Source organism: Xenopus laevis, chromosome 2L (genome assembly GCF_017654675.1).
Source record: "Xenopus laevis strain J_2021 chromosome 2L, Xenopus_laevis_v10.1, whole genome shotgun sequence".
In the NCBI taxonomy this organism is placed as follows: domain Eukaryota; kingdom Metazoa; phylum Chordata; class Amphibia; order Anura; family Pipidae; genus Xenopus; species Xenopus laevis.
The window spans coordinates 50,540,136-50,562,019 of NC_054373.1; the positions used below are offsets into that span (position 1 = coordinate 50,540,136).

Here is a 21,884-nt window from a genome sequence, read left to right on the forward strand (position 1 = left end):
CTTTAAAAACCCCATGGAAATGAATGCGAAGTTGCGGAATTTCACTCTAGTGGCGGAACTTCACTATTAACTTCACTCTTTGATAAATATACCCCTCAGTCAGTACCAAGGTGATCAATTGTCAGTGGTCTGAAATTCACAAAGAATATCCAAAATTACTCCCGAGGCGGCCTTAGTTTTTGCCGCCCCCCCCCGCCTCCCCACGTCACTCACCTTCAGCGCCGACGGGGGTCGGGGGGTCCACGTCGCTAGTGCAGAGAGCGCAACTGCGCTCTCTGCATTAGAAGAGCCGAATTTCCGGGTTGACAACTGGAAATTCAGCTCTTAGTTACCAGGAGCGGCATTTTTGCCGCCCCTGGCAACCAGGGGGGGCACTGCTGCCTGTGGCGAGTGCCTCAACTCGCCTCATTGGCGGAGCGCCCCTGGCTACGAGGGTAATTTGGACCCTAGTAACCACAGTGCTGAAACTGCAAACTGGAGAACTGCTGAATATAAAATAACCACAAATAATAAAAAATTAAAGCAAATTGTCTCTGAATATCACCCATCATAATAAAATTGAACTCAAAAGTGAACAACCCCTTTAAATTGAAGACTGACATTTCTGAAATTCAAGACACCAGTCTTTGCCACAATTAATGCTGCCGAAGCAGGGTGAAAATGGCTGCTGGATCAATGAATTCTTTTTTGGAACTGGCGGTGGCATGTATGAATGGGGGGCGGCCCTGGAACTAATTTTACAATAGAGCCCATGTTTCTTTTAAATCATACACATACTGTAAATACTTTTTTAAAGTCTTGAACTTTTACATTTTTCATTCTCCAGAAGCAATATCACCCAGAAAGTGTCAGGCAGAAAGAAATGTGTGCTTTTAAACAGAAAGGTTACAGAAGGTTCAGAGACAAGTCAGGCATGGTCCCTTACTGAAGCGCATCCAATAGACATTGACAGATAATGCAGAGTAGCAGTTGCTGCCATTCTCTTATGTCTGTGAGACCTTTCTATGACTCCAAATGTCACCAGGGTTGAACATTATAAAGAGCAGCAAGGCATGCTGGGTAAGGAATCCGCATTTCACTTCCCAAAGGAGATTTGCAGAAGCACAAAAGTGGTAATTCCTTTCTGTGCTTCTCTCTCTTTCCTAATTCAACATACGTTCACTCACTTTTCTTATTAACGCATTCAGTATTTACCAAAATCGTCACCCACCATCAAAAATAAAATACATAGAAATAGAATCTGGGGTAATTCTGTAACGTAATCTGAGGTAGAAAAGCCACAGCTGTGTATATTGCATTACAGAACCTCTTTACACTGACAACAGGGCTAAAAGAAAGCTAATGATGAATGGACTGCAGTGGTATCAGGCTCGATTCATTCTTAGCTTGGGGCTGCAGAAGGAACGCAGGTAACAGGTTTCTCTAAGTGATGAAGTGCTGCATGGTGTCCATGTTATTAACCCTCTAACTACTCATGCTTTCAGTATAAACATCATGATTACCTTAAAAAAACTTTTAAGGCAGAATAGAAAACTACTATTGAAAACCGTATTTGTCTGGCTGTTTATATCCTTCTTATTAAAGTGCAGACCTCTTGTCTTTGCATGAATTTTGTGGTCACAGCCTCATTGCACCCCGCCTTATGGTTTAAAATTTAGTGGTGAGCAGAACTTTCCCTTTTATGCTATTGTTTATACAGGAGCAGTGGTCCAGCTCCATGTTGTAGCTCCCATCCTTTCCAGCTACAGTCAGGTGATCCCAGTGGTGGCCAATAAAAGGGCAACCATTTAGGGTTTTAACCTTGAAAGCAACACAATCCAAACAGCCAATGAACAGTCCAATCATGTAACATGATCAGACTGTTTAAGATATGTAGTACAGGTAAGGGATTCATTATCTGGAAACCCGTTATCCAGAAAAGCGCCGAATTAAGGAAAGGCTGTCTGTCTCCCATAGACTTCATTTTATCCAATTAATCCAATTTTTTTAAAAATGATTTCCCTTTTCTCTGTAATAACAAAACAGTAGCTTGTACCAAACTTTCCAAACTAAGATATAATAAATCCTTACTGGAAGCAAAATAGCCTATTTATTTAATGTTTACATGATTGATATAAAGATCCAAAGGGGAAAACCCCAGGTCCTAAGCATTCTGCATAACAGGTCCCCATACCAGTACTAAGAGAGAAAATATCAAAATATCCAGAAAATGTATTTGTATTCAGAAGTGTATTTAGAAATAAAATCATCCATATATTTTCTGTACAACCTCCACCCAGCAGAACCACACAAGCTGAATCATAAGCAGGGGCGTAACTATAGAGGAAGCAGACCCTGAGGCTGCAGGGGGGCCCAGGAGGTATAGGGGCCCCATGAGGCCCTAATTCATATACAATTTCAATAAATATTGGAGAAGCAAGTCAACCTCTAAACATTTTGGGGGCCTGAAAAATAATTTGCTGTGGGGCCCAGTAATATCTAGTTACGCCACTGATCATAAGTGAGCAGAAGTGGCTCTGTGATTTTTTTTTGTAACCTTGGGGTCACTGGGAAAGCAGCAGAGATGGCCCTGAGGTCACATGGGCATTGAGATTGTCAGCAGCACAACGAGGTCTTGTTATTTTAATATCAGGGTGAACTGCATACTGAGGTTCTGAACAGCTTTGTTTGGACATAATTCATGCTAGAACTTTTCCTGAAAGTTAATTAGTAAAGGCATCACCTGGAAACTCAAGTTGGATTCTACATCTGGATTCCACTAGGCAGATGTGATCATTCAACTCTTGGAACTAAGACTGGATCAAATGGTTAGTTGGATCAAACAGTACAGACCTGTCAGCAGCAGACAAATAGATATTCCAGCATTACTTATCAATAGATGAGCAATAGTGATGGGCGAATTTATTCGCCAGGCGTGAATTCGCGGCAAATTTGCGTGATTCGCCGCCAGCGAATAAATTCGCGGAACGCCCGCGAAAATTCGCCGGCGGCGTCAAAAAAACGGGCGCCGGCGTCAAAAACGAGACGCCGGCGCCGTTTCGCAAATTCGCCCATCACTAATGAGCAATCCTTAATCGGATATGCAGTAAGTTAAGAAGGATATTGTTTTGGGCAAATACATGGTCTACATGTCTACAGCCTGGTTAAGGGAAATGGAATAGACCATGGATCTCTTTTTGTTCCCTATGACTGCTGGACATAGTCCTGGGAAACATAAATTGATCGATGCTGCTGCACCTAGCACCCATTGATGCTCTACATGACATGCAGATTCAGGTGGCAATACACGGGCAGATTTAAGATGCTGATTCAGGCCATTTAAACAGATTCAGCAGTTTATTTGCCAGTGTATGGGGCCCTCTGACAGGCATTGAAGTGCCAGATCTCGATGGGGCAGGTTTTATTTTCTCACCCGGTTCTAGTCCTGTCAGCTGGTATGCCTATCATTGCAATCCAATCGTTTGGCCGTAGGGCATATCGGGGGAAGGATCCACTCATTTGGTGACCTCACCAAACAAGGGGATCTTATAGTGTATGGCCACCTTTGGTGTGTGTGGCAGCAGACAAGAGTTGAAGATTTGAGTGAAACATAGGGATAAGAGAAAATTGCAAAAATTTGACACATTTTTGGCATTTTCTTTGCTTTTTACACCTTACCCTTTAATAAATTAGCCCATATGCATTGTAGAAAGGATCAAGTTCTGGTTAATTGTATGTGGGATACAAGTTTTGCTTTTGGGTTATATAAAAAATGTGGAGTTCTTGCATCCAAAATTATTCTAAGGAAAGTCTGCATCATCTTATTGGGTAGAAGAGAATGGTACTTTTGGCGGCTGTCACAGCCAAACTTGGCAATCTGTGGTTGCTCATGTCACTTTATTTAAAACGAAACTGAGCTACCATCCTGTATTAAAAAATAAAACTTGCAGCACAGCATCTGCAGTTTTTGAGCCTGTTTGTCCAAAAATCTCAAGATTTTGCATTTGCACCAGCCTCTAACTGGGACAGAGGCCATGACACGGGCAATCAATCGTGACCAGAGGTACAATAATCTCTTTTCCAGTTGAGCTACCATCCTGTATGGATGCATATAAGTGATGGTGATGTTCCTCATGTGTGGATTTAACTGTGGATTTAGCTGTGGACAGAATGAGACGTGTCTGGCAAACTGTAATTTATTCTAGAGGAATGCAAGCTGGACATCATTATAAGAAATACTCTTTTCAAGCCTGTAAGTGACACACAGTAATCATAGCAGTACAATCCTGACTGAAAACAACTGTAGGTACAAATCTTGCATATTTCGATGTAGCATGCTATCGGATGTGATTTTTTGGAGAGTGACTAGAGCTCAGCACAGATAACAGCACTTGCATCAGCGAAAACCACAGCAAATCACTGAAAGTGAGATGTCTGTTAAAACTTTACTTTTTTTGTTCCATACATATTTCTTGTGAGGCTTACTTTAAAATGCAAATGTAAGTGATCATCTGGAACCTTTCCTGTCTTCTTAATTATTTTCATTGTAATCAAAAGAACAAAGCGAGTGAGTTTAGCTTTTGTAGTTATAATCCCGATGCCTGATTTATGAATGCTTTATGTAAAACATAACAATAAGATGAAACAGCTGTTCATTGTACTATTACCAGTGAATATATAGTGAATAAAGTACCCCCTCTTGTAAAATATAGGGATATTATAAGTTACCGAGGAGTTTCATGACCATATAAAAACACGAGGCCGAAGGCCGAGTGTTTTTATACAGGTCATGGAACTCCGAGGTAACTTCTAATATCCTCATATTTTACAACTGGGGGTACTTTATTTATTATAATACACAAATTTCAATGAGTCATGTGACAGAAATGACATCAGAACTCACCGTTTATAACTGATGACATCAGAACTCACCGTTTATAAGGATATAATTTACAGGATATTCATGGCTTTTGTGTATTATATTAGTAATAATTGCAGACATATTCCTTACAGCAGCAGTCTCCAAGATGTAGATTGCAAGGCCTTTTAGCCATTCTTAAATTGCAAACTATAATCACATTTTTAAATAAAGCATAGTGTTCATAGCCTACCCATACAAAAATTATACTTACCACCCTTGTGTTTACTGTATGTTTTGTGTTCTGCAGTTCTCATGCTTGGAATTAAACTGCTGCATGGTTGCTATGGCTTAATTAATGTCACAATACCTGTACAACCTAAGCCTCTCAGTTGATCAGTGTTTTGGATGCTGGGACTGGTGATTCAGACCACAAATAAAATTGTTTAGAGGTTAATTTACATATAACTTAAATTAAGTTGCAAGGTGTCATATCTAGATTCTGAGTTTCCACTTTTCGTGTAAATTCATGGAAAAAATGCATTGGCTAGTAATGGCTGGTTCCAGTGTGGAGGGTGGTGCTGGCAGGAAAGGGGTAAAAGGTGAATATACATGTATAGCAGCAGTCCCCAAACTTTTTTGGCCCAGGGACCGGTGTAAAGGAAAACATTTTTGCAAGGACGGGGGGAGGGGTGTTCGGGAAAGGGTCGGGGGGGTCAGCGGCAACTGCACATCAAATTCGGCGTTAATTGCGGGCTAGACTCGTCGGCCCAGTTTAGGAGTGTCTGCGGCCCGGTTCTGGGCTGTGGCCCAGTGGTTGGGGACCTCTGATGTATAGGATCTATTAATCAGAATGCTCAGGACAAGGATTTATCCGGATAAGGGGACTTTGCGTAATTTGGATCACCATACATTAAGGGGGTTATTTCTCAAAGGTCGAAATTTTGAGTTTTTTATACCTCAAATGAACTTGAATGAACTCACAACTTAAATGGTTTCTAATTTAAGAAAAAACTTGAATGGAAAAAACTTGATTCAGCAAACATCCCGAAAACTTGAAGTAATTGAATTTTCGGTGGCAAAACACTCGAATCACATGAGTTTTTAGGCAAAACCCTCTGATAAAAACTCAAACATCATGCAGGCTATTGCCATCTTCAAATGGTTCAAGGGACCTCTGCCATTGACTTCTACATGACCTCGACAGGTTTTAGATGGTGTTTTTTAGGATTTGAGCTATTTCCAGGGTTTGGGTATAATAAATCTCCAAATTTTTTTGTTTTTTTTAACCTGCAGCCCCTAAGTCTACTAAAAAAATAAATGAAACAGTAATTAAACCCAATATAAATGTTTTGTCCCCAACATAAATATGTCTCCATTAGAGATGTCGCGAACTGTTCGCCGGCGAACTTGTTCGCGCGAACATCGGGTGTTCGCGCTCGCCGGAAGTTCGCGAACGTCGCGCGACGTTCGCCATTTTGGGTTCGCCATTGTTGGCGCTTTTTTTTGCCCTCTCACCCCAGACCAGCAGGTACATGGCAGCCAATCAGGAAGCTCTCCCCTGGACCACTCCCCTTCCCTATAAAAACCGAAGCCCTGCAGCGTTTTTTCACTCTGCCTGTGTGTGCTGAAGAGATAGTGTAGGGAGAGAGCTGCTGCCTGTTAGTGATTTCAGGGACAGTTGAAAGTTTGCTGGCTAGTAATCGTTTTGATACTGCTCTGTTATTGGAGGGACAGAAGTCTGCAGGGGTTTGAGGGACATTTTAGCTTAGGTAGCTTTGCTGGCTAGTAATCTACCTTCTACTGCAGTGCTCTGTATGTAGCTGCAGTGGGCAGCTGTCCTGCTTCTGATCTCATCTGCTGACTGCTGCAATAACAGTAGTCCTTGTAAGGACTGCTTTTATTTATTTTTTTGTTGTTTTACTACTACTACTACTACTACTACTATAAGAGCCCAGTGCTATTAGTCTAGCAGTGTTGGGGAGTGGGACTGGTGTGCTAATCTGCTGCTCCTAGTAGTTCAGCAGCACCAACTTTAATTTTTTTTTTTAATATTCATTTTTTTTTTATTTTACTTTTTTTTATTTTACTACCGCTGTAGTAGTGTATAAGTTGACCTTTTAGGCATTATTTGCCCTGTAGGCATTATTTGCACACTGTTTTCTTCAACCCGCCATCGAGCTGTGTGACCTTGTTCACATTCTGTCTAAATATCCATAATATTACCGTCTCCAGAAAAAACACCGGAGTCACTTTTTTCAAGCAGCCATAATATATTTTACGTAATCCGTATCCACCGCTGTAGTAGTGTATACGTTGGCCTTGTAGGCATTATTTGCACACTGTTTTCTTCAACCCGCCATCGAGCTGTGTGACCTTGTTCCCATTCTGTCTAAATATCCATAATATTACCGTCTCCAGAAAAAACACCGGAGTCACTTTTTTCAAGCAGCATTCATATATTTTACGTAATCCGTATCCACCGCTGTAGTAGTGTATACGTTGGCCTTGTAGGCATTATTTGCACACTGTTTTCTTCAACCCGCCATCGAGCTGTGTGACCTTGTTCCCATTCTGTCTAAATATCCATAATATTACCGTCTCCAGAAAAAACACCGGAGTCACTTTTTTCAAGCAGCATTCATATATTTTACGTAATCCGTATCCACCGCTGTAGTAGTGTATACGTTGGCCTTGTAGGCATTATTTGCACACTGTTTTCTTCAACCCGCCATCGAGCTGTGTGACCTTGTTCCCATTCTGTCTAAATATCCATAATATTACCGTCTCCAGAAAAAACACCGGAGTCACTTTTTTCAAGCAGCATTCATATATTTTACGTAATCCGTATCCACCGCTGTAGTAGTGTATACGTTGGCCTTGTAGGCATTATTTGCACAGTGTTTTCTTCAACCCGCCATCGAGCTGTGTGAGCTTGTTCACATTTTGTCTAAATATTGATAATATTATCGTCTCTAGAAAAACCACTTGAGTTACTTTTTTTCAAGCAGCATTCATATATTTTACGTAATCCGTATCCACCGCTGTAGTAGTGTATACGTTGACCTTGTAGGCATTATTTGCACACTGTTTTCTTCAACCCGCCATCGAGCTGTGTGACCTTGTTCACATTTTGTCTAAATATTGATAATATTATCGTCTCTAGAAAAACCACTTGAGTTACTTTTTTTCAAGCAGCATTCATATATTTTACGTAATCCGTATCCACCGCTGTAGTAGTGTATACGTTGACCTTGTAGGCATTATTTGCACACTGTTTTCTTCAACCCGCCATCGAGCTGTGTGACCTTGTTCACATTTTGTCTAAATATTGATAATATTATCGTCTCTAGAAAAACCACTTGAGTTACTTTTTTTCAAGCAGCATTCATATATTTTACGTAATCCGTATCCACCGCTGTAGTAGTGTATACGTTGACCTTGTAGGCATTATTTGCACACTGTTTTCTTCAACCCGCCATCGAGCTGTGTGACCTTGTTCACATTTTGTCTAAATATTGATAATATTATCGTCTCTAGAAAAACCACTTGAGTTACTTTTTTTCAAGCAGCATTCATATATTTTACGTAATCCGTATCCACCGCTGTAGTAGTGTATACGTTGACTTTGTAGGCATTATTTGCACAGTGTTTTCTTCAACCCGCCATCTAGCTGTGTGTATTATCGTTTCCAGAAAAACCAACTGAGTTTTTGTTGTTGTTGTTGTTTTTTTAAAAATAATGCCAGGCAAAGGCAGGCCGCCACGCAGAGGCCGTGCTAGGGGCCGTGCTGCTATGCAATCCTGTGGCCCTAGCAAATTGCCCAGTTTTAAAAAGCCAATGACCCTGAACTCCCAAAATGCTGAAGAGGTAGTTGACTGGCTTACACAGCACACCCCATCCTCTACCGTTTCTAACTTTACCACAACATCCTCCTCATCCTCCACTGCTATGGCCACCCCACGTAACACTTCCTCCACCACCGGTGCCCCTTCTTCACTGGGGTCAGAGGAGTTATTTTCCAATGAGTTTCTTGAACTGAGTAATGCGCAACCATTATTGCCAGAAGAAGATGAAGGAGATGAGGACCTTACACCAGATTTAATTCTGGCAGAGAACACGATAGAGATGGACATAATGAGTGATGAGGAGGAGGTCCCCGCTGCTGCTTCCTTCTGTGATGTGTCAGAAGAAATTGATGCATCTGAGGAGAATGATGATGAGGAGATTGATGTTTTGTGGGTGCCTAGTAGAAGAGAGCAAGAGGAGGGTAGTTCAGATGGAGAGACGGAGAGTCAGAGAGGCAGTAGGAGAATAAGACTTAGAAGAAGCAGGGAGGACAGCCCGCAGGGATCAGCAGGGCAACAACATGTATCGGCACCTGTGTTCAGCCGGCCAACGCACTCCGCCATTGCCGCCAATACCGCCAACTCCGCCAACTTCTACTGTTACCGCCAGATCGCACACTTCCAAAAAGTCAGCAGTGTGGGATTTTTTTAATGTGTGTGCCTCTGACAAAAGCATTGTAATTTGCAATGAGTGCAGTCAGAAACTGAGCCTTGGTAAGCCCAACAGCCACATAGGTACAACTTCTATGCGAAGGCACATGAGCGCAAGCACAAAGCACTTTGGGGAGCAACACCTCAAAGGGCAACAGGCAAACTAAAAGCCACACTCCTTCTGGTCCAGCATCTTACTGCTCTACCTCTGCTCTCCTTGACCCGTCTGAACCACCCTCCACTCCGCCTTCCACCTTGACCACCTGTTCCCATTCCCAGTCATCTGCCACCAGCCAAGTTTCTGTGAAGGCCATGTTTGAGCGTAAGAAGCCAATGTCTGACTGTCACCCCCTTGCCCGGCGTCTGACAGCTGGCTTGTCTGCACTCTTAGCCCGCCAGCTTTTACCATACCAGCTGGTGGACTCTGAGGCCTTCCGCAAATTTGTAGCAATTGGGACACCGCAGTGGAAGGTACCCAGCCGCAATTTTTTTTCTAAAAAGGGAATACCACACCTGTACCAACATGTGGCAGAGCCAAGTTACCGCATCTCTGTCACTTAGTGTTGGGCCAAAGGTCCATATGACTACTGACGCATGGTCCTCCAAGCATGGTCAGGGCAGGTATGTCACCTACACTGCCCACTGGGTGAACTTGGTAATGGCTGGGAAGCAGGGAATGGGTAGCTCAACAACAACAGTGGAGTTGGTGTCACCGCCACGGATTGCACGCGGTTCTGCACCACCTCTACTCCTCCATCGCTCTCTACCTCGTCTTCTTCTTCTTCTTACTCTGCTGCTGGGTCCTCCTTCTCCTCCTCCACACCTGTGCACCCCCAGCTCCCCCTAGGCTATTCGACGTGCCAGGTACGCCGTTGTCACGCTGTCTTGGGGATGACGTGCCTGGAAAGCAAAAACCATACCGGATCTGTACTCCTGTCATCTCTGCAGTCACAGGCCGATCGGTGGCTGACCCCACACCACTGCAGATCGGAAAAGTGGTGTGTGACAATGGAAGCAATCTGTTGGCAGCGTTGAGACTAGGCAATTTAACACATGTGCCCTGCATGGCACGTGTTAAATTTAATAGTCCAACGTTTTTGTCTCCAAGTACCCAGGATTCCAGGACGTTCTCACCCAGTCCAGAAAGGTGTCGGCCCATTTCAGACGTTCCTACACAGCCATGGCACGCCTTGCTGACATTCAGCAGCGCTACAACATGCCAGTCAGGCGTTTGATTTCTGACAGCCAGACTCGCTGGAATTCAACGCTCCTTATGTTGGAACGTCTGCTGCAACAACAAAGGGCCGTCAACGAGTACCTTTTTGAACTGGGTGGTAGGACTGGATCTGCACAGCTGGGGATTTTTTTCCCCCGTTACTGGGTGCTTATGCGCGATGCCTGCAGGCTCATGCGACCTTTTGAAGAGGTGACAAATATGGTCAGTCGCACCGAAGGCACCATCAGCGACCTAATACCCTTCGCTTTCTTCCTGGAGCGTGCCGTGCGACGAGTGACAGATGAGGCTGTAGACCAGCGTGACGAGGAGCTGGAAGCGCACGATTTCTGGTCGGAATCACCAGAACGAACCCAGGCACCTGCTGCAACGCAGGGAGAGGTGCCAGAAGTGGAGTCAGAGGAGGAAGGTGGCTTTGTGGAGGAGGAGGAGGAGGACCAACAGGAGCAGGCTTCCCAGGGGGCTAGTGGTGACCTTTTGGGGACCCCTGGTCTTGTACGTGGCTGGGGGGAGGAGACCGTGGATGATGCAGTCCTTGATAATGAGGAAGCGGAGATGGATAGCTCTGCATCCAACCTTGTGAGAATGGGGTCTTTCATGCTGTCATGCCTGTTGAAGGACCCCCGTATCAAGAGGCTTAAGGAGAAGGACCTGTACTGGGTCGCAACGCTACTAGACCCTCGGTACAAGCATAAAGTGTCAGAAATGTTACCAACATACCACAAGTCCGAAAAGATGCGGCATTTACAAACCAGCCTGCAAAACATGTTGTACAATGCTTTTAAGGGTGATGTCACTTCAGGAACTCATCAACATTCCAGGGGCAGAGGTGCCAGTAATCCTGCCACGAGCACACCTGCAAGGACAAAGCCCTTTGGCCAGTCTGTAACGTCAGACATGCAAATGTTTTTCTGTCCAAGGCAGCGCCACAACCCTTCTGGATCCACCCTCAAAGAACGCCTCGACCGGCAGGTAGCGGACTACCTGGCATTAACTGCAGATATCGACACTCTGAGGAGCGATGAACCCCTGGACTACTGGGTGCGCAGGCTTGATCTGTGGCCAGAGCTGTCACAATTTGCCATGAACCTCTTGTCTTGCCCAGCCTCAAGTGTGCTCTCAGAAAGGACCTTCAGTGCAGCAGGAGGGATTGTAACTGAGAAGAGAACTCGCCTAGGTCACAAAAGTGTCGATTACCTGACCTTTATTAAAATGAATGAGGGGTGGATCTCGGAGGGTTACTGCACGCCGGAAGACTTGTTCTGACTTCTATGCAGCTGTCCTTCTCTTCAAGCCTCATGACTCCACACACAGCTGTCCTTTAGCGTCCTCCTCCTCCCTCCGCCACCGTTACAAACTAGGGTGCAAACCCTACTGGTTTAATTTTTTCTGGCCTCTGTGCTTCAGTGGCTGCAACCAAAAAACTGGGCAAACAATGTCTACAAGGTCAACGTATGGCAAAAAATGACTATTTTCAGCATTTATATGGCATATTTTTTCTGGCAACTGTGCTTCAGTGGCTGCATCCAAAAAAATGCATATTTTCTGCATTTATATGGCATAATTTTTCTGGCCTCTGTGCTTCAGTGGCTGCAACCAAAAAAATGCATATTTTCTGCATTTATATGGCATAATTTTTCTGGCCTCTGTGCTTCAGTGGCTGCAACCAAAAAATTTATATTTTCAGCATTTATATGGCATAATTTTTCTGGCAACTGTGCTTCAGTGGCTGCGACCAAAAAAATGACTATTTTCAGCATTTATATGGCATATTTTTTCTGGCCTCTGTGCTTCAGTGGCTGCGGCCAAAAAAACTGGGCAAACAATGCCTACAAGGTCAACGACGTTGACCTTGTAGGCATTGTTTGCCCAGTTTTTTTGGCCGCAGCCACTGAAGCACAGAGGCCAGAAAAAATATGCCATATAAATGCTGAAAATAGTCATTTTTTGCCATACGTTGACTCAACGTATATGGCAAAAAATGACTATTTTCAGCATTTATATGGCATATTTTTCTGGCAACTGTGCTTCAGTGGCTGCGACCAAAAAAATGCATATTTTCTGCATTTATATGGCATAATTTTTCTGGCCTCTGTGCTTCAGTGGCTGCAACCAAAAAAATGTATATTTTCAGCATTTATATGGCATAATTTTTCTGTCAACTGTGCTTCAGTGGCTGCGACCAAAAAAATGCATGTTTTCTGCATTTATATGGCATAATTTTTCTGGCCTCTGTGCTTCAGTGGCTGCAACCAAAAAAGTTTATATTTTCAGCATTTATATGGCATAATTTTTCTGTCAACTGTGCTTCAGTGGCTGCGACCAAAAAAATGCATATTTTCTGCATTTATATGGCATAATTTTTCTGGCCTCTGTGCTTCAGTGGCTGCAACCAAAAAAATTTATATTTTCAGCATTTATATGGCATAATTTTTCTGGCAACTGTGCTTCAGTGGCTGCGTCCAAAAAAACTGGGCAAACAATGTCTACAAGGTCAACGTATGGCGAAAAATGACTATTTTCAGCATTTATATGGCATATTTTTTCTGGCAACTGTGCTTCAGTGGCTGCGTCCAAAAAAACTGGGCAAACAATGCCTACAAGGTCAACGTATGGCAGTTGTTTAAAGAGAACAGTAGATTACTAGCCAGCAAAGCTACCTAAGCTAAAATGTCCCTCAAATCCCTGCAGACTTCTGTCCCTCCAATACAGAGCAGTATCAAGCAGATTACTAGCCAGCAAACTTACTATCATCTGTCCCTGAAATCACTAACAGCTCTCCCCCTACACTATCTCTTCCAAGCACACACAGGCAGATTTTTCAGATACATTTTTGCCCTTGATCCCCCTCTGGCATGCCACTGTCCAGGTCGTTGCACCCTTTAAACAACTTTAAAATCATTTTTCTGGCCAGAAATGTCTTTTCTAGATGTTAAAGTTCGCCTTCCCATTGAAGTCTATGGGGTTCGCGAACCGTTCGCGAACCGCACGCGTTTTTGCGCAAGTTCGCGAATATGTTCGCGAACTTTTTTTCCGACGTTCGCTACATCCCTAGTCTCCATGCGAAGGGTTGTTATATGTAATCAAAAGGGCTGTCTGATGTTGGGAGGAGGTATGGTGCTGGCAAGCCACTTAACAGCATGAAAGCCAATTGTCCAGTCTGGACTAGTGGCACCACCACTAGATGACTTTTCATCTCTTTGAAAACATAAGGAAAGGTTTAATCACTCAGAGGCATCCCCAGTGAATGTATTCACTTACCCGATACCCCAGCTGGTGTTCCTATAAGTAGAAAACTGCCCAGCCTCGGGTTCTTCTCAAGAAGCACCACAAAGAGATCCTCTTCTCATGCAGTAGAATAAAAAGCCAGCCTTTTCATTCTACTGTGCATCAGCCTTGGGGTAACTAAGAAAGAAGAAGCAGAAGTAGAGAAGTGCTCCATGGTGCTGTCTGAGATGAAGTCCAGGGTAGTGCAGTTTTCTGCTGACAGGAACACAACCCCAGGTTTCAAGTAAGTGAATACAATCACTGGGTGGAGGGTCCTAACTTTTGCCCCACCCCCGGTGTTTGTGACTTTCCTTCTCCTTTAAATACTTTATAATTTTCTGTGAGGGACACGCATTACAGATATCTGCTGCTGATGGACTGTAGGGAAGACTCATCCATCATTGTATTGTAATTATATTTTTTTTAAATAAATAAACTGCTGTGGTTTTTCTTCCTCCGCAGCATCATCCATTGTTTGCTGCAACAACATCGTACTATAGCTAAATCTAAAATGTGCTGAAGTGGGCAGCAATGACTTTGTTGCCTGCCGTGCTCCTGTCTGGGAGTTTGATATATTACTCCTTTTTAGAGTATATTTGTTGCCTCTGTGTTATTTCCAGGAGAATTATGAACTATATCTGATTCAGTTAAAGGAGAAGGAAATGCTGAATTTACTTGGGGGTGCCAAAAGTTAGGCACCTCAAGTAATTGTATATACTTACCTGAAACCCTGGGCCAGTGCTCCTATCAGTAGAAAACTGCACTGGTCTTGGGTTATTCCAGTGAGTTAAAGGAGCGATCGATTCTGGCTTCTTCTTTCTTCGCAAGGGAACTCATGCACAGTAGCATGGAAAGCAGAACTGTAATGAAGAAATCGGCTATTTCATTCTACTGCGCATGTGTCTGCCCTGGGAAATTTGAAGAAAGAAGAAGAAGGAAGCCAATCCCTCCGTGGTGCTCGCTGAAAGAAACCCTAGATCGGTGCAGTTTTCTGCTGATAGGAGCACTGGCCTGGGGTTTCAGGTAAGTATATACAATCATTTGGGGGTGCCTAACTTTTGGCAACCCCAAGTAAATGAGCCTTTCCTTCTCCTTTAAGCCAATCATTCTACTTGTGAGTGGTAACGCAAGCAGAACAGAATAAAACACAAAAGCACATTTGTTAATTGAGTCCAACTTTCTGTGTACATCCTACTTGCCCATTATTGCACGTTTGGCTGGTGAAGCTTTGCACAGAAGATAGCAGATTGTTGTTCCTGCTGAGTTCCTGTTGAGTTCAATCGTCTGCTAAATGGAAAATGAAAACCAATAAAGTGGCTTTGCAGATGTGAACCTCACAACAAAAACATGTCCCATGACTCAACTAATTGTACTGTTTCAGCAGAAGCTGCTTTCACACAAATGAAGTGTAAATCAAATATTTCATTCTTGAGCTTGCTGTGCACATGGGTATGTGCCAAGCTCTCTGCTTTTATTACAGTTGTTAGCTTTTATTGGTACACGTCCCTCAAAGGGCCAGCTAACATGTCACCTCTGTGTTCAAAGAGCCTCCACCACCGCGATTGATGAGGTTTTTTTTTTTGCTTGAATGCGTCAAGAGTATTTTGTTAATATAACAAACTAAAAAGGTATTTGCTACATTATGGGGCAGATTTATTAAAGGAAAACTATACCCCCAGACAATGTAGGTCTCTATTAAAAGATACTGAGTAAAACAGCTCATGTGTAAAACCCTGCTTCATGTAAATGAACCATTATCATAATAATATACTTTTTTAGTAGTATGTGCCATTGGGTAATCATAAATAGAAAATTGCCATTTTAAAAAATAAGGGCCGCCCCCTGAGATCGTAAGATTCACTGTGTACACATACAAACCACATGTAAGGTCACATGAGCCAATTAACAGACAGAGTTCTGCCTTTTGCTTCCTCACTTCTTCCTGTTACAGTTAGTGTTGTAGTATTTCTGGTCAGGTGATCTCTGAGGCAGCACAGATAGAGTCAAGAAATGGTGGTTCAAGGCAAGAGATGTAAAAGGGCAATATTTATGTAAATATATATTCCAGTTTGGTAAGATTCTTTACTATGTCATTCAATTTGATATAAACTATCTGTTGCTTAAGTATTCTTTTTGGGGGTATAGTTTTCCTTTAAGGGTCAAATAGTAAATTAAATTTTTTTGGTGTCAAAATTCACACATTAGAATTTTCACCCCCCTATTCAAATGTAAATTAAAATGTGAGATTTATCACAGCTCGACCATGGAAATGGTCAAATATTCGCCACCTACAACCTGCCGAGTTCATGTACAAGTCAATGGCAGAGGTCTGTTGAGCCATTTGGAGAATTTAGAATTTTGGGGTCGGAAGTTTTCGATCGAATCTTAGACATTCAACATTTTTTCTTAAATAACCTCCCAGTCGAATTGCGAGTATATTCGAGTTAAAAAAAATTGACACAAATTCAAAATTTGACTTTTGAGAAATGTTTGAAGTTTAAAGTTTGACTTGATTTTGCCGTTTGAGTTGAACATCTCTACAGATCCAACCTTAACAACTGTTTTTAGTGGAAGAACTGACTTTCCACATTAGTCAATGAAACAGATATATATCAAACAAAATAAAAAATAATAAATACAAAGGGATTCGTTTTTATATTAATACTCAGGATCTGTGCCAGTTATCTATTGTCAGTGTTGGCAATTGCAGTTGTAGACATGGAATACTTGGACCAAGCTTGTGTTTAACCCTATTCTTTTGCAGATCCTGAACTGTTATTTAGCTAAGCTTTAAGGCAATGAACCTCATAATGGACTTGAAGGGCCACGGGATGATTGGCCACTGTTTTAAAGGGGTAGTTCACCTTAAAGTTACCTTTTAGTAAGTTACAGAATGGCTCATTCCAAGCAACTTTTCAATTGGTGTTCATTTTTTCTTTTTCATTTTTGAATTATTCGCCTTCTTCTTCTTCTTTCCATCTTTCAAATGGGGGCTATAAACTTATTGTTAATGCTAGTTTTTAGTACTCATCTTTTTATTCGGGCCCTCTTCTATTCATAGTCCAGTCTCTTATTCCAATCAGTGCATGGTTGCTAGGATAATTTGGACCCTAGCAACTAGATTGCTGAAAATGAATACTAGAAAGCTGTTTACTAAAATGCTAAATAACGCAAAAACTACAAACAATAAAAAGGACCAATTGCAAATTGTTTTAGAATGTCACTCTCTGCATTATACAAAAAATTATTTCAAAGGTGAACAACTATTTTAAAGGTCATTAATGTTCTATTACTTACCATTTTCTTTAAGATACTATTAGTGGGAGTTCTGCTGCAGCTGCATAGTCAATATGTCATATAAGGAAGGCAATCGCTTCACTCAGTTTGTTGCTGTGTTATTCATACAACATGCGTTGCAGACCGAGTAGTGTAGTCCACCTAATGACCAAATACACAAAATTAGGTTTTTACAACAGCGTTTCATTAACAAATTTTATATGATAATGAATTAATCATCTTCCAGTATAGTCTAACGTGGTCTTTTAAGATATACAGAGGCCAATTGTGGTACTGCGTGCAAGTTTATTGTGTTAGTATTTTCTATTGAAGTTTCTAATTACTTTTAAATTGCTTGTTACATCTCAAATGCTATTGTTCTACACCTCAATTTTTATGAATTTGCATGGTTTCACAACGTCTAAGATAACTTTAATTGAATGACACACCAATGCCTATTGTGTTACTGTCTATCATGATATATATCAAAGGGGTGGTTCGCCTTTATAATAACTTTTAGTATGATTTAGAGAGTGAGATTCTGAGAATATTTGCAATTGGTTTTCCTTTTTTATTTGTGGATTTAAATTTAAATTAGTTTTTTTTTTTTTATTATTATTTGTGGTTTTTGAGTTATTTAGCTTTGTATGTAGTGGCTCTTCAGTTTGTAGTTTCAGCAATCCAGTTGCTAGGGTCCAAATTACTCTGGCAACCATATATTGATTTGAATAGGAGAAGGAGACAGGGATATAAATAGGGGAGGCCTGAATAGAAAGAGGAGTAATAAAAAGTTTCTAGATGGGCTCAGTGACCCCCATTTGAAAGCTGCAAGGAGTCAGAAGAAGAAAGCAAATAATACAACTATAAAAGAAACTGAAGACCAATTGAAAGGTTGCTTAGAATTGACAATTCTACTGTATAACAGTTAATTTTATGGTGAACCACCCCTTTAAAGAAAGTATACAAACATAAGAAATGTTGCCCTTTAAAGAATCCATGCCTTACAATTTACAGCATGGAGAGGGTTATCTCTTCTAATACATGCACAGTAGGTTTACAGTATCCTGTATTTATTATGTTAGGGAATCTGCATTTGGAAGCTTTTATCCGAATAGCAGAGCCCATAGATTGTTTATGTAACCTGAGATTTGAGCCAGCATCCTTATAGCTTTGTTATGCAACAAGTCCTACCATCGGCTGAAGAATGAGGCTGAAAGCTGCTTAACAGCAGCTGTTAGGGGATAATGCTGTCATCCCTGTTTTGTGTCCTTAAATATCAATATCTCCACAATGGTATGGTGATGACGTAACAAATGTGATATTTTAGAAATACTATACTATTTATAATAATAATAATATTCATAGGACATTACAAAACAAATTATTCATAGGATATTACAAAACTATTCATGATACCCCTGTTTTATATAACTAAGGTTTACACCTGATAGGTATTTTACTGGCCTGGCTGGTAAAAGTGTTTTATTATTAACAGGAAAAAAACATAAAATATAGGAAGATTAGTATTTTTTTCATGGTGAAGTGGCAAATTGCCAAAATGAAATTCTATTTGGGAAAATGCTTCAGTGGTAAGATATGTTGTCCATTTGCTCTATTTCATTCAACCTTGGTGATTCTAGCATTTTTTGAACCACTGATAAACACTAGCGGGTAATGCATGGCCTCACTTGTTGAAAATAATATAATATTTGGTACAATAGCTCTCTTTAGAGTTAAAAGATCAACTTGTTATCTCTGCTCGGAGGCATACCATTGTCTAATTAGTATAAAAAAAATTCAAGCTCATTATATTGGCTCATTATATTGGAGTAAAGTCTATATAGAAATGTTTCATTTATACATGGAGTGAACCTGCGTTCCTTTCCCTGTCAAGTGACATTATAAAATCAAACTGGTGCTATATTTATTTTCTTTAAATGTATGACATTAAAATCTATGCAAATACTGATGACAGCATAGTAATGTAACGTAGCAATTTACGTCCATTGAATTCCTTGGTCTAAATGAAAACATTCAGCATATTCCCCTATAAGCAAGGAAAGGTAAAGCATAGCACAACCACTATGGTTTGGTATAAAGGTTGACATTGAGGTTAAAAAAAATGTATCTGTAAGTCATTAACATTTAGGTATAACAGTGCTAGGCCAAGTAGCTAGTGTGCCCAAGGAAAACAGCCATCCATTCACCAAAAAAGTAAGCAAGAGTCTGACAACCAGAAAACAAGCAAGAGAGTGATGAGTGGGGGTCTGGTGATGAGAAGCCCAGACCCCTTACCCTGAACTAGGAGTAGACAGAAGGTGTGCATCCCTAGTGCCAGCCGCTGCGCATCGTCTGCATCACTTTTTTTTCCTGCTCTCATCAAATTTGTTGATGAAAACAGGGAAAAAGTTGAGATTTTTTAACTATCTAAACAACTGATGAACTCAGGGTTTCCTTTTTTAATATACCCAATTCTAATAATTTAACTATTGAATGCAGGTTGAAGAAGAAGAGACTAGAACACGTTAAAATAATCTAAGGTCTGGGATTGGATGATATTCATTCCATTGTACTAAAAGAGCTCAGCACTGTAATTGCCAAATCACTTTATTTAATTTTCAAGAATTCTTTAAATAAGACACCGCAATACATTTCAATACAAAATGCAGGTACTATGTGTTTATGCCGGCATGGTTTTATGTGCAATAGATCTTGCCAGAAAATGTACAGTAGATGCCTTCTTTTAGGAGGTAAGCAGAAACCTTGACATGGGAGTGTCAGTGTATGTGATCTATTTAGACCAAACAGAAGGTTTAAGTTTAAATTAAGAAATATTGGCCTGGGACATAATATTTCTATTTGGATGGAGAACTCGCTGAAGGATAGATTACAAAGAATGGTGATAATAGAACATGACCTTGAGGTTGGCATTGTATGTACTGTTTCTATTTTGCTTATTATACTAAACGTATGCAAGTTCTATGAAGGATGTTGCCACTTTGCAAAGTTATCTGACTAAACTGGAGCACAGGGCATTAACTTGGTGAATGAGGTTCAATATTGATAAACATAGCTTATGTACTTGGTAGACATAGCATAAATGCTAGTTTTATTCACTAAATGAAGAGTATTTGGGTTATCCTTAATTTAGAAGGATTTGGGATTTTTTGTGGATAACAAACTGTGTAACTTTAGGAAGTGTCAGTCACTGACTACTAAAGCAAATAAAGTGCTATTTTGCATAAAGAAGGTCCTTAACTCAAGGAATGAAAGCATAATTGCTCCTTTTTATAGCTCCTTGTTAAGACCTCACCTTGATTATGTAGTGCAGTTAGGGTTTTCACCTGTCTGGTTTTGACTCGGACAGCCCGGTTTTCAGAAAGGCTGCCTGCCTGTTTTTCCAAATTAGGAAAATTGAATAGGATTATCCTTGATTGAAGCAATGATTGGCCAATCACAGATCGCCATGTCATAGTCCCACCTATGATGTCACATGCCCTGCCCCTGTTCAGATGGCACATACAGGAAAGGTGGCAACCCTAAGTGCAGTTTTGGGCTTCAGTGCTTAAGTAGGATATTAGTGAGCTGTACTGTCTTTACATGTTCATTAGACATAACGACGGATCTTTATTCACATACAAAGAACAAGGATTCACCACTTTATACTTGAAGAACTAAACTGTCATTTAAAGCAGCAAAAATGGTTCTTCATGTTTAGGGCAGTGAGGTTGTGAAATTCTCTGCTAAGTGATATTGTGATGTCAGATTCTGTTAATGCCTTTAAAAGAGGCTTGGATGACAAGCATAATACCCAAGGCTACAGTGATCTCAAGATCCTCCAGATAGTTTGGTTTAGGTATGTGTATATATATTTGTATATATGAGTGTATTAATAGGTCTGTATAGGTGTGTATTTAACAAGTGAGGCAATTTATATATACACACACAGAAGGTTAAAAAAAATCCTAATTATTTGAAAAAAAAAAATACGAAAGAATATTATATTTTCTGATTTGATTTTAAAGATTTTTTACATTCAAAGACTAATGTTCCTGATAGAGCACTGCATAATGCTGATTGAAAGCCTACTTTTTCTAAAAGTACCTCTAATATTCCTATATCATATTGTCCTAAACGTGACGAGACTAATGTGTCACTTTTCAATTATCTATGGACTTGTCCAAAGATTGTTCTATTTTGGAGGGAAGTCACTAGTTTTTTGAATTTTAGACTGAAGATAAAAATGTAATTGTCTCCATGTTTTGCTTTACTGCATCTAGATATTAATAAGCTTACTTCAATTCACAAGATACATTTTATCTCCCATGAAAGTAAGTTATTGACTACTTTATTTCTAGCTGCTTCTAGGAAAGCTTTATTTAAATTTTGTTTACAAAAAGAACCTCTCATTATCGGACATCATTTCTTATATGAACCAGCTTAGTTGGCAAGAAGCCTTAAAAGCTAAAACGAAAGAAGATTCTTTAAGGCTGATTTGGTCTCGTTTATTTTGAGATCTGTAACTCCAATACTGGTGATCAAATAATTTGGTTTCTTCAATTGTAAAAAGATTGTCTATCGGGTAGTCTGGCATTCCAGATGATGACTGGGCTTTTTCTTTCTTTCTTTTTATTGCATTTACATCCACTGGCTTAGTTAATTTTAGTTAGTTCTTGTTAGTTTTCATTATTTCTTTATTGAAAGAAATAAGGGTATACATTTTTGATAATAACGTGCCATTGTGTCGAATGCAGCATATTTTCTTTATCTG

General features: G+C 40.7%; 1 protein-coding gene across 1 annotated transcript in view; it reads left to right on the top strand.

Annotated features, from left to right (window-relative positions):
- pitpnm3.L (PITPNM family member 3 L homeolog) overlaps positions 1 to 21,884 on the top strand; it is a 310,738-nt gene that overhangs the window by 87,283 nt on the left and 201,571 nt on the right. The gene's annotated exons all lie outside the window — the stretch shown is intronic.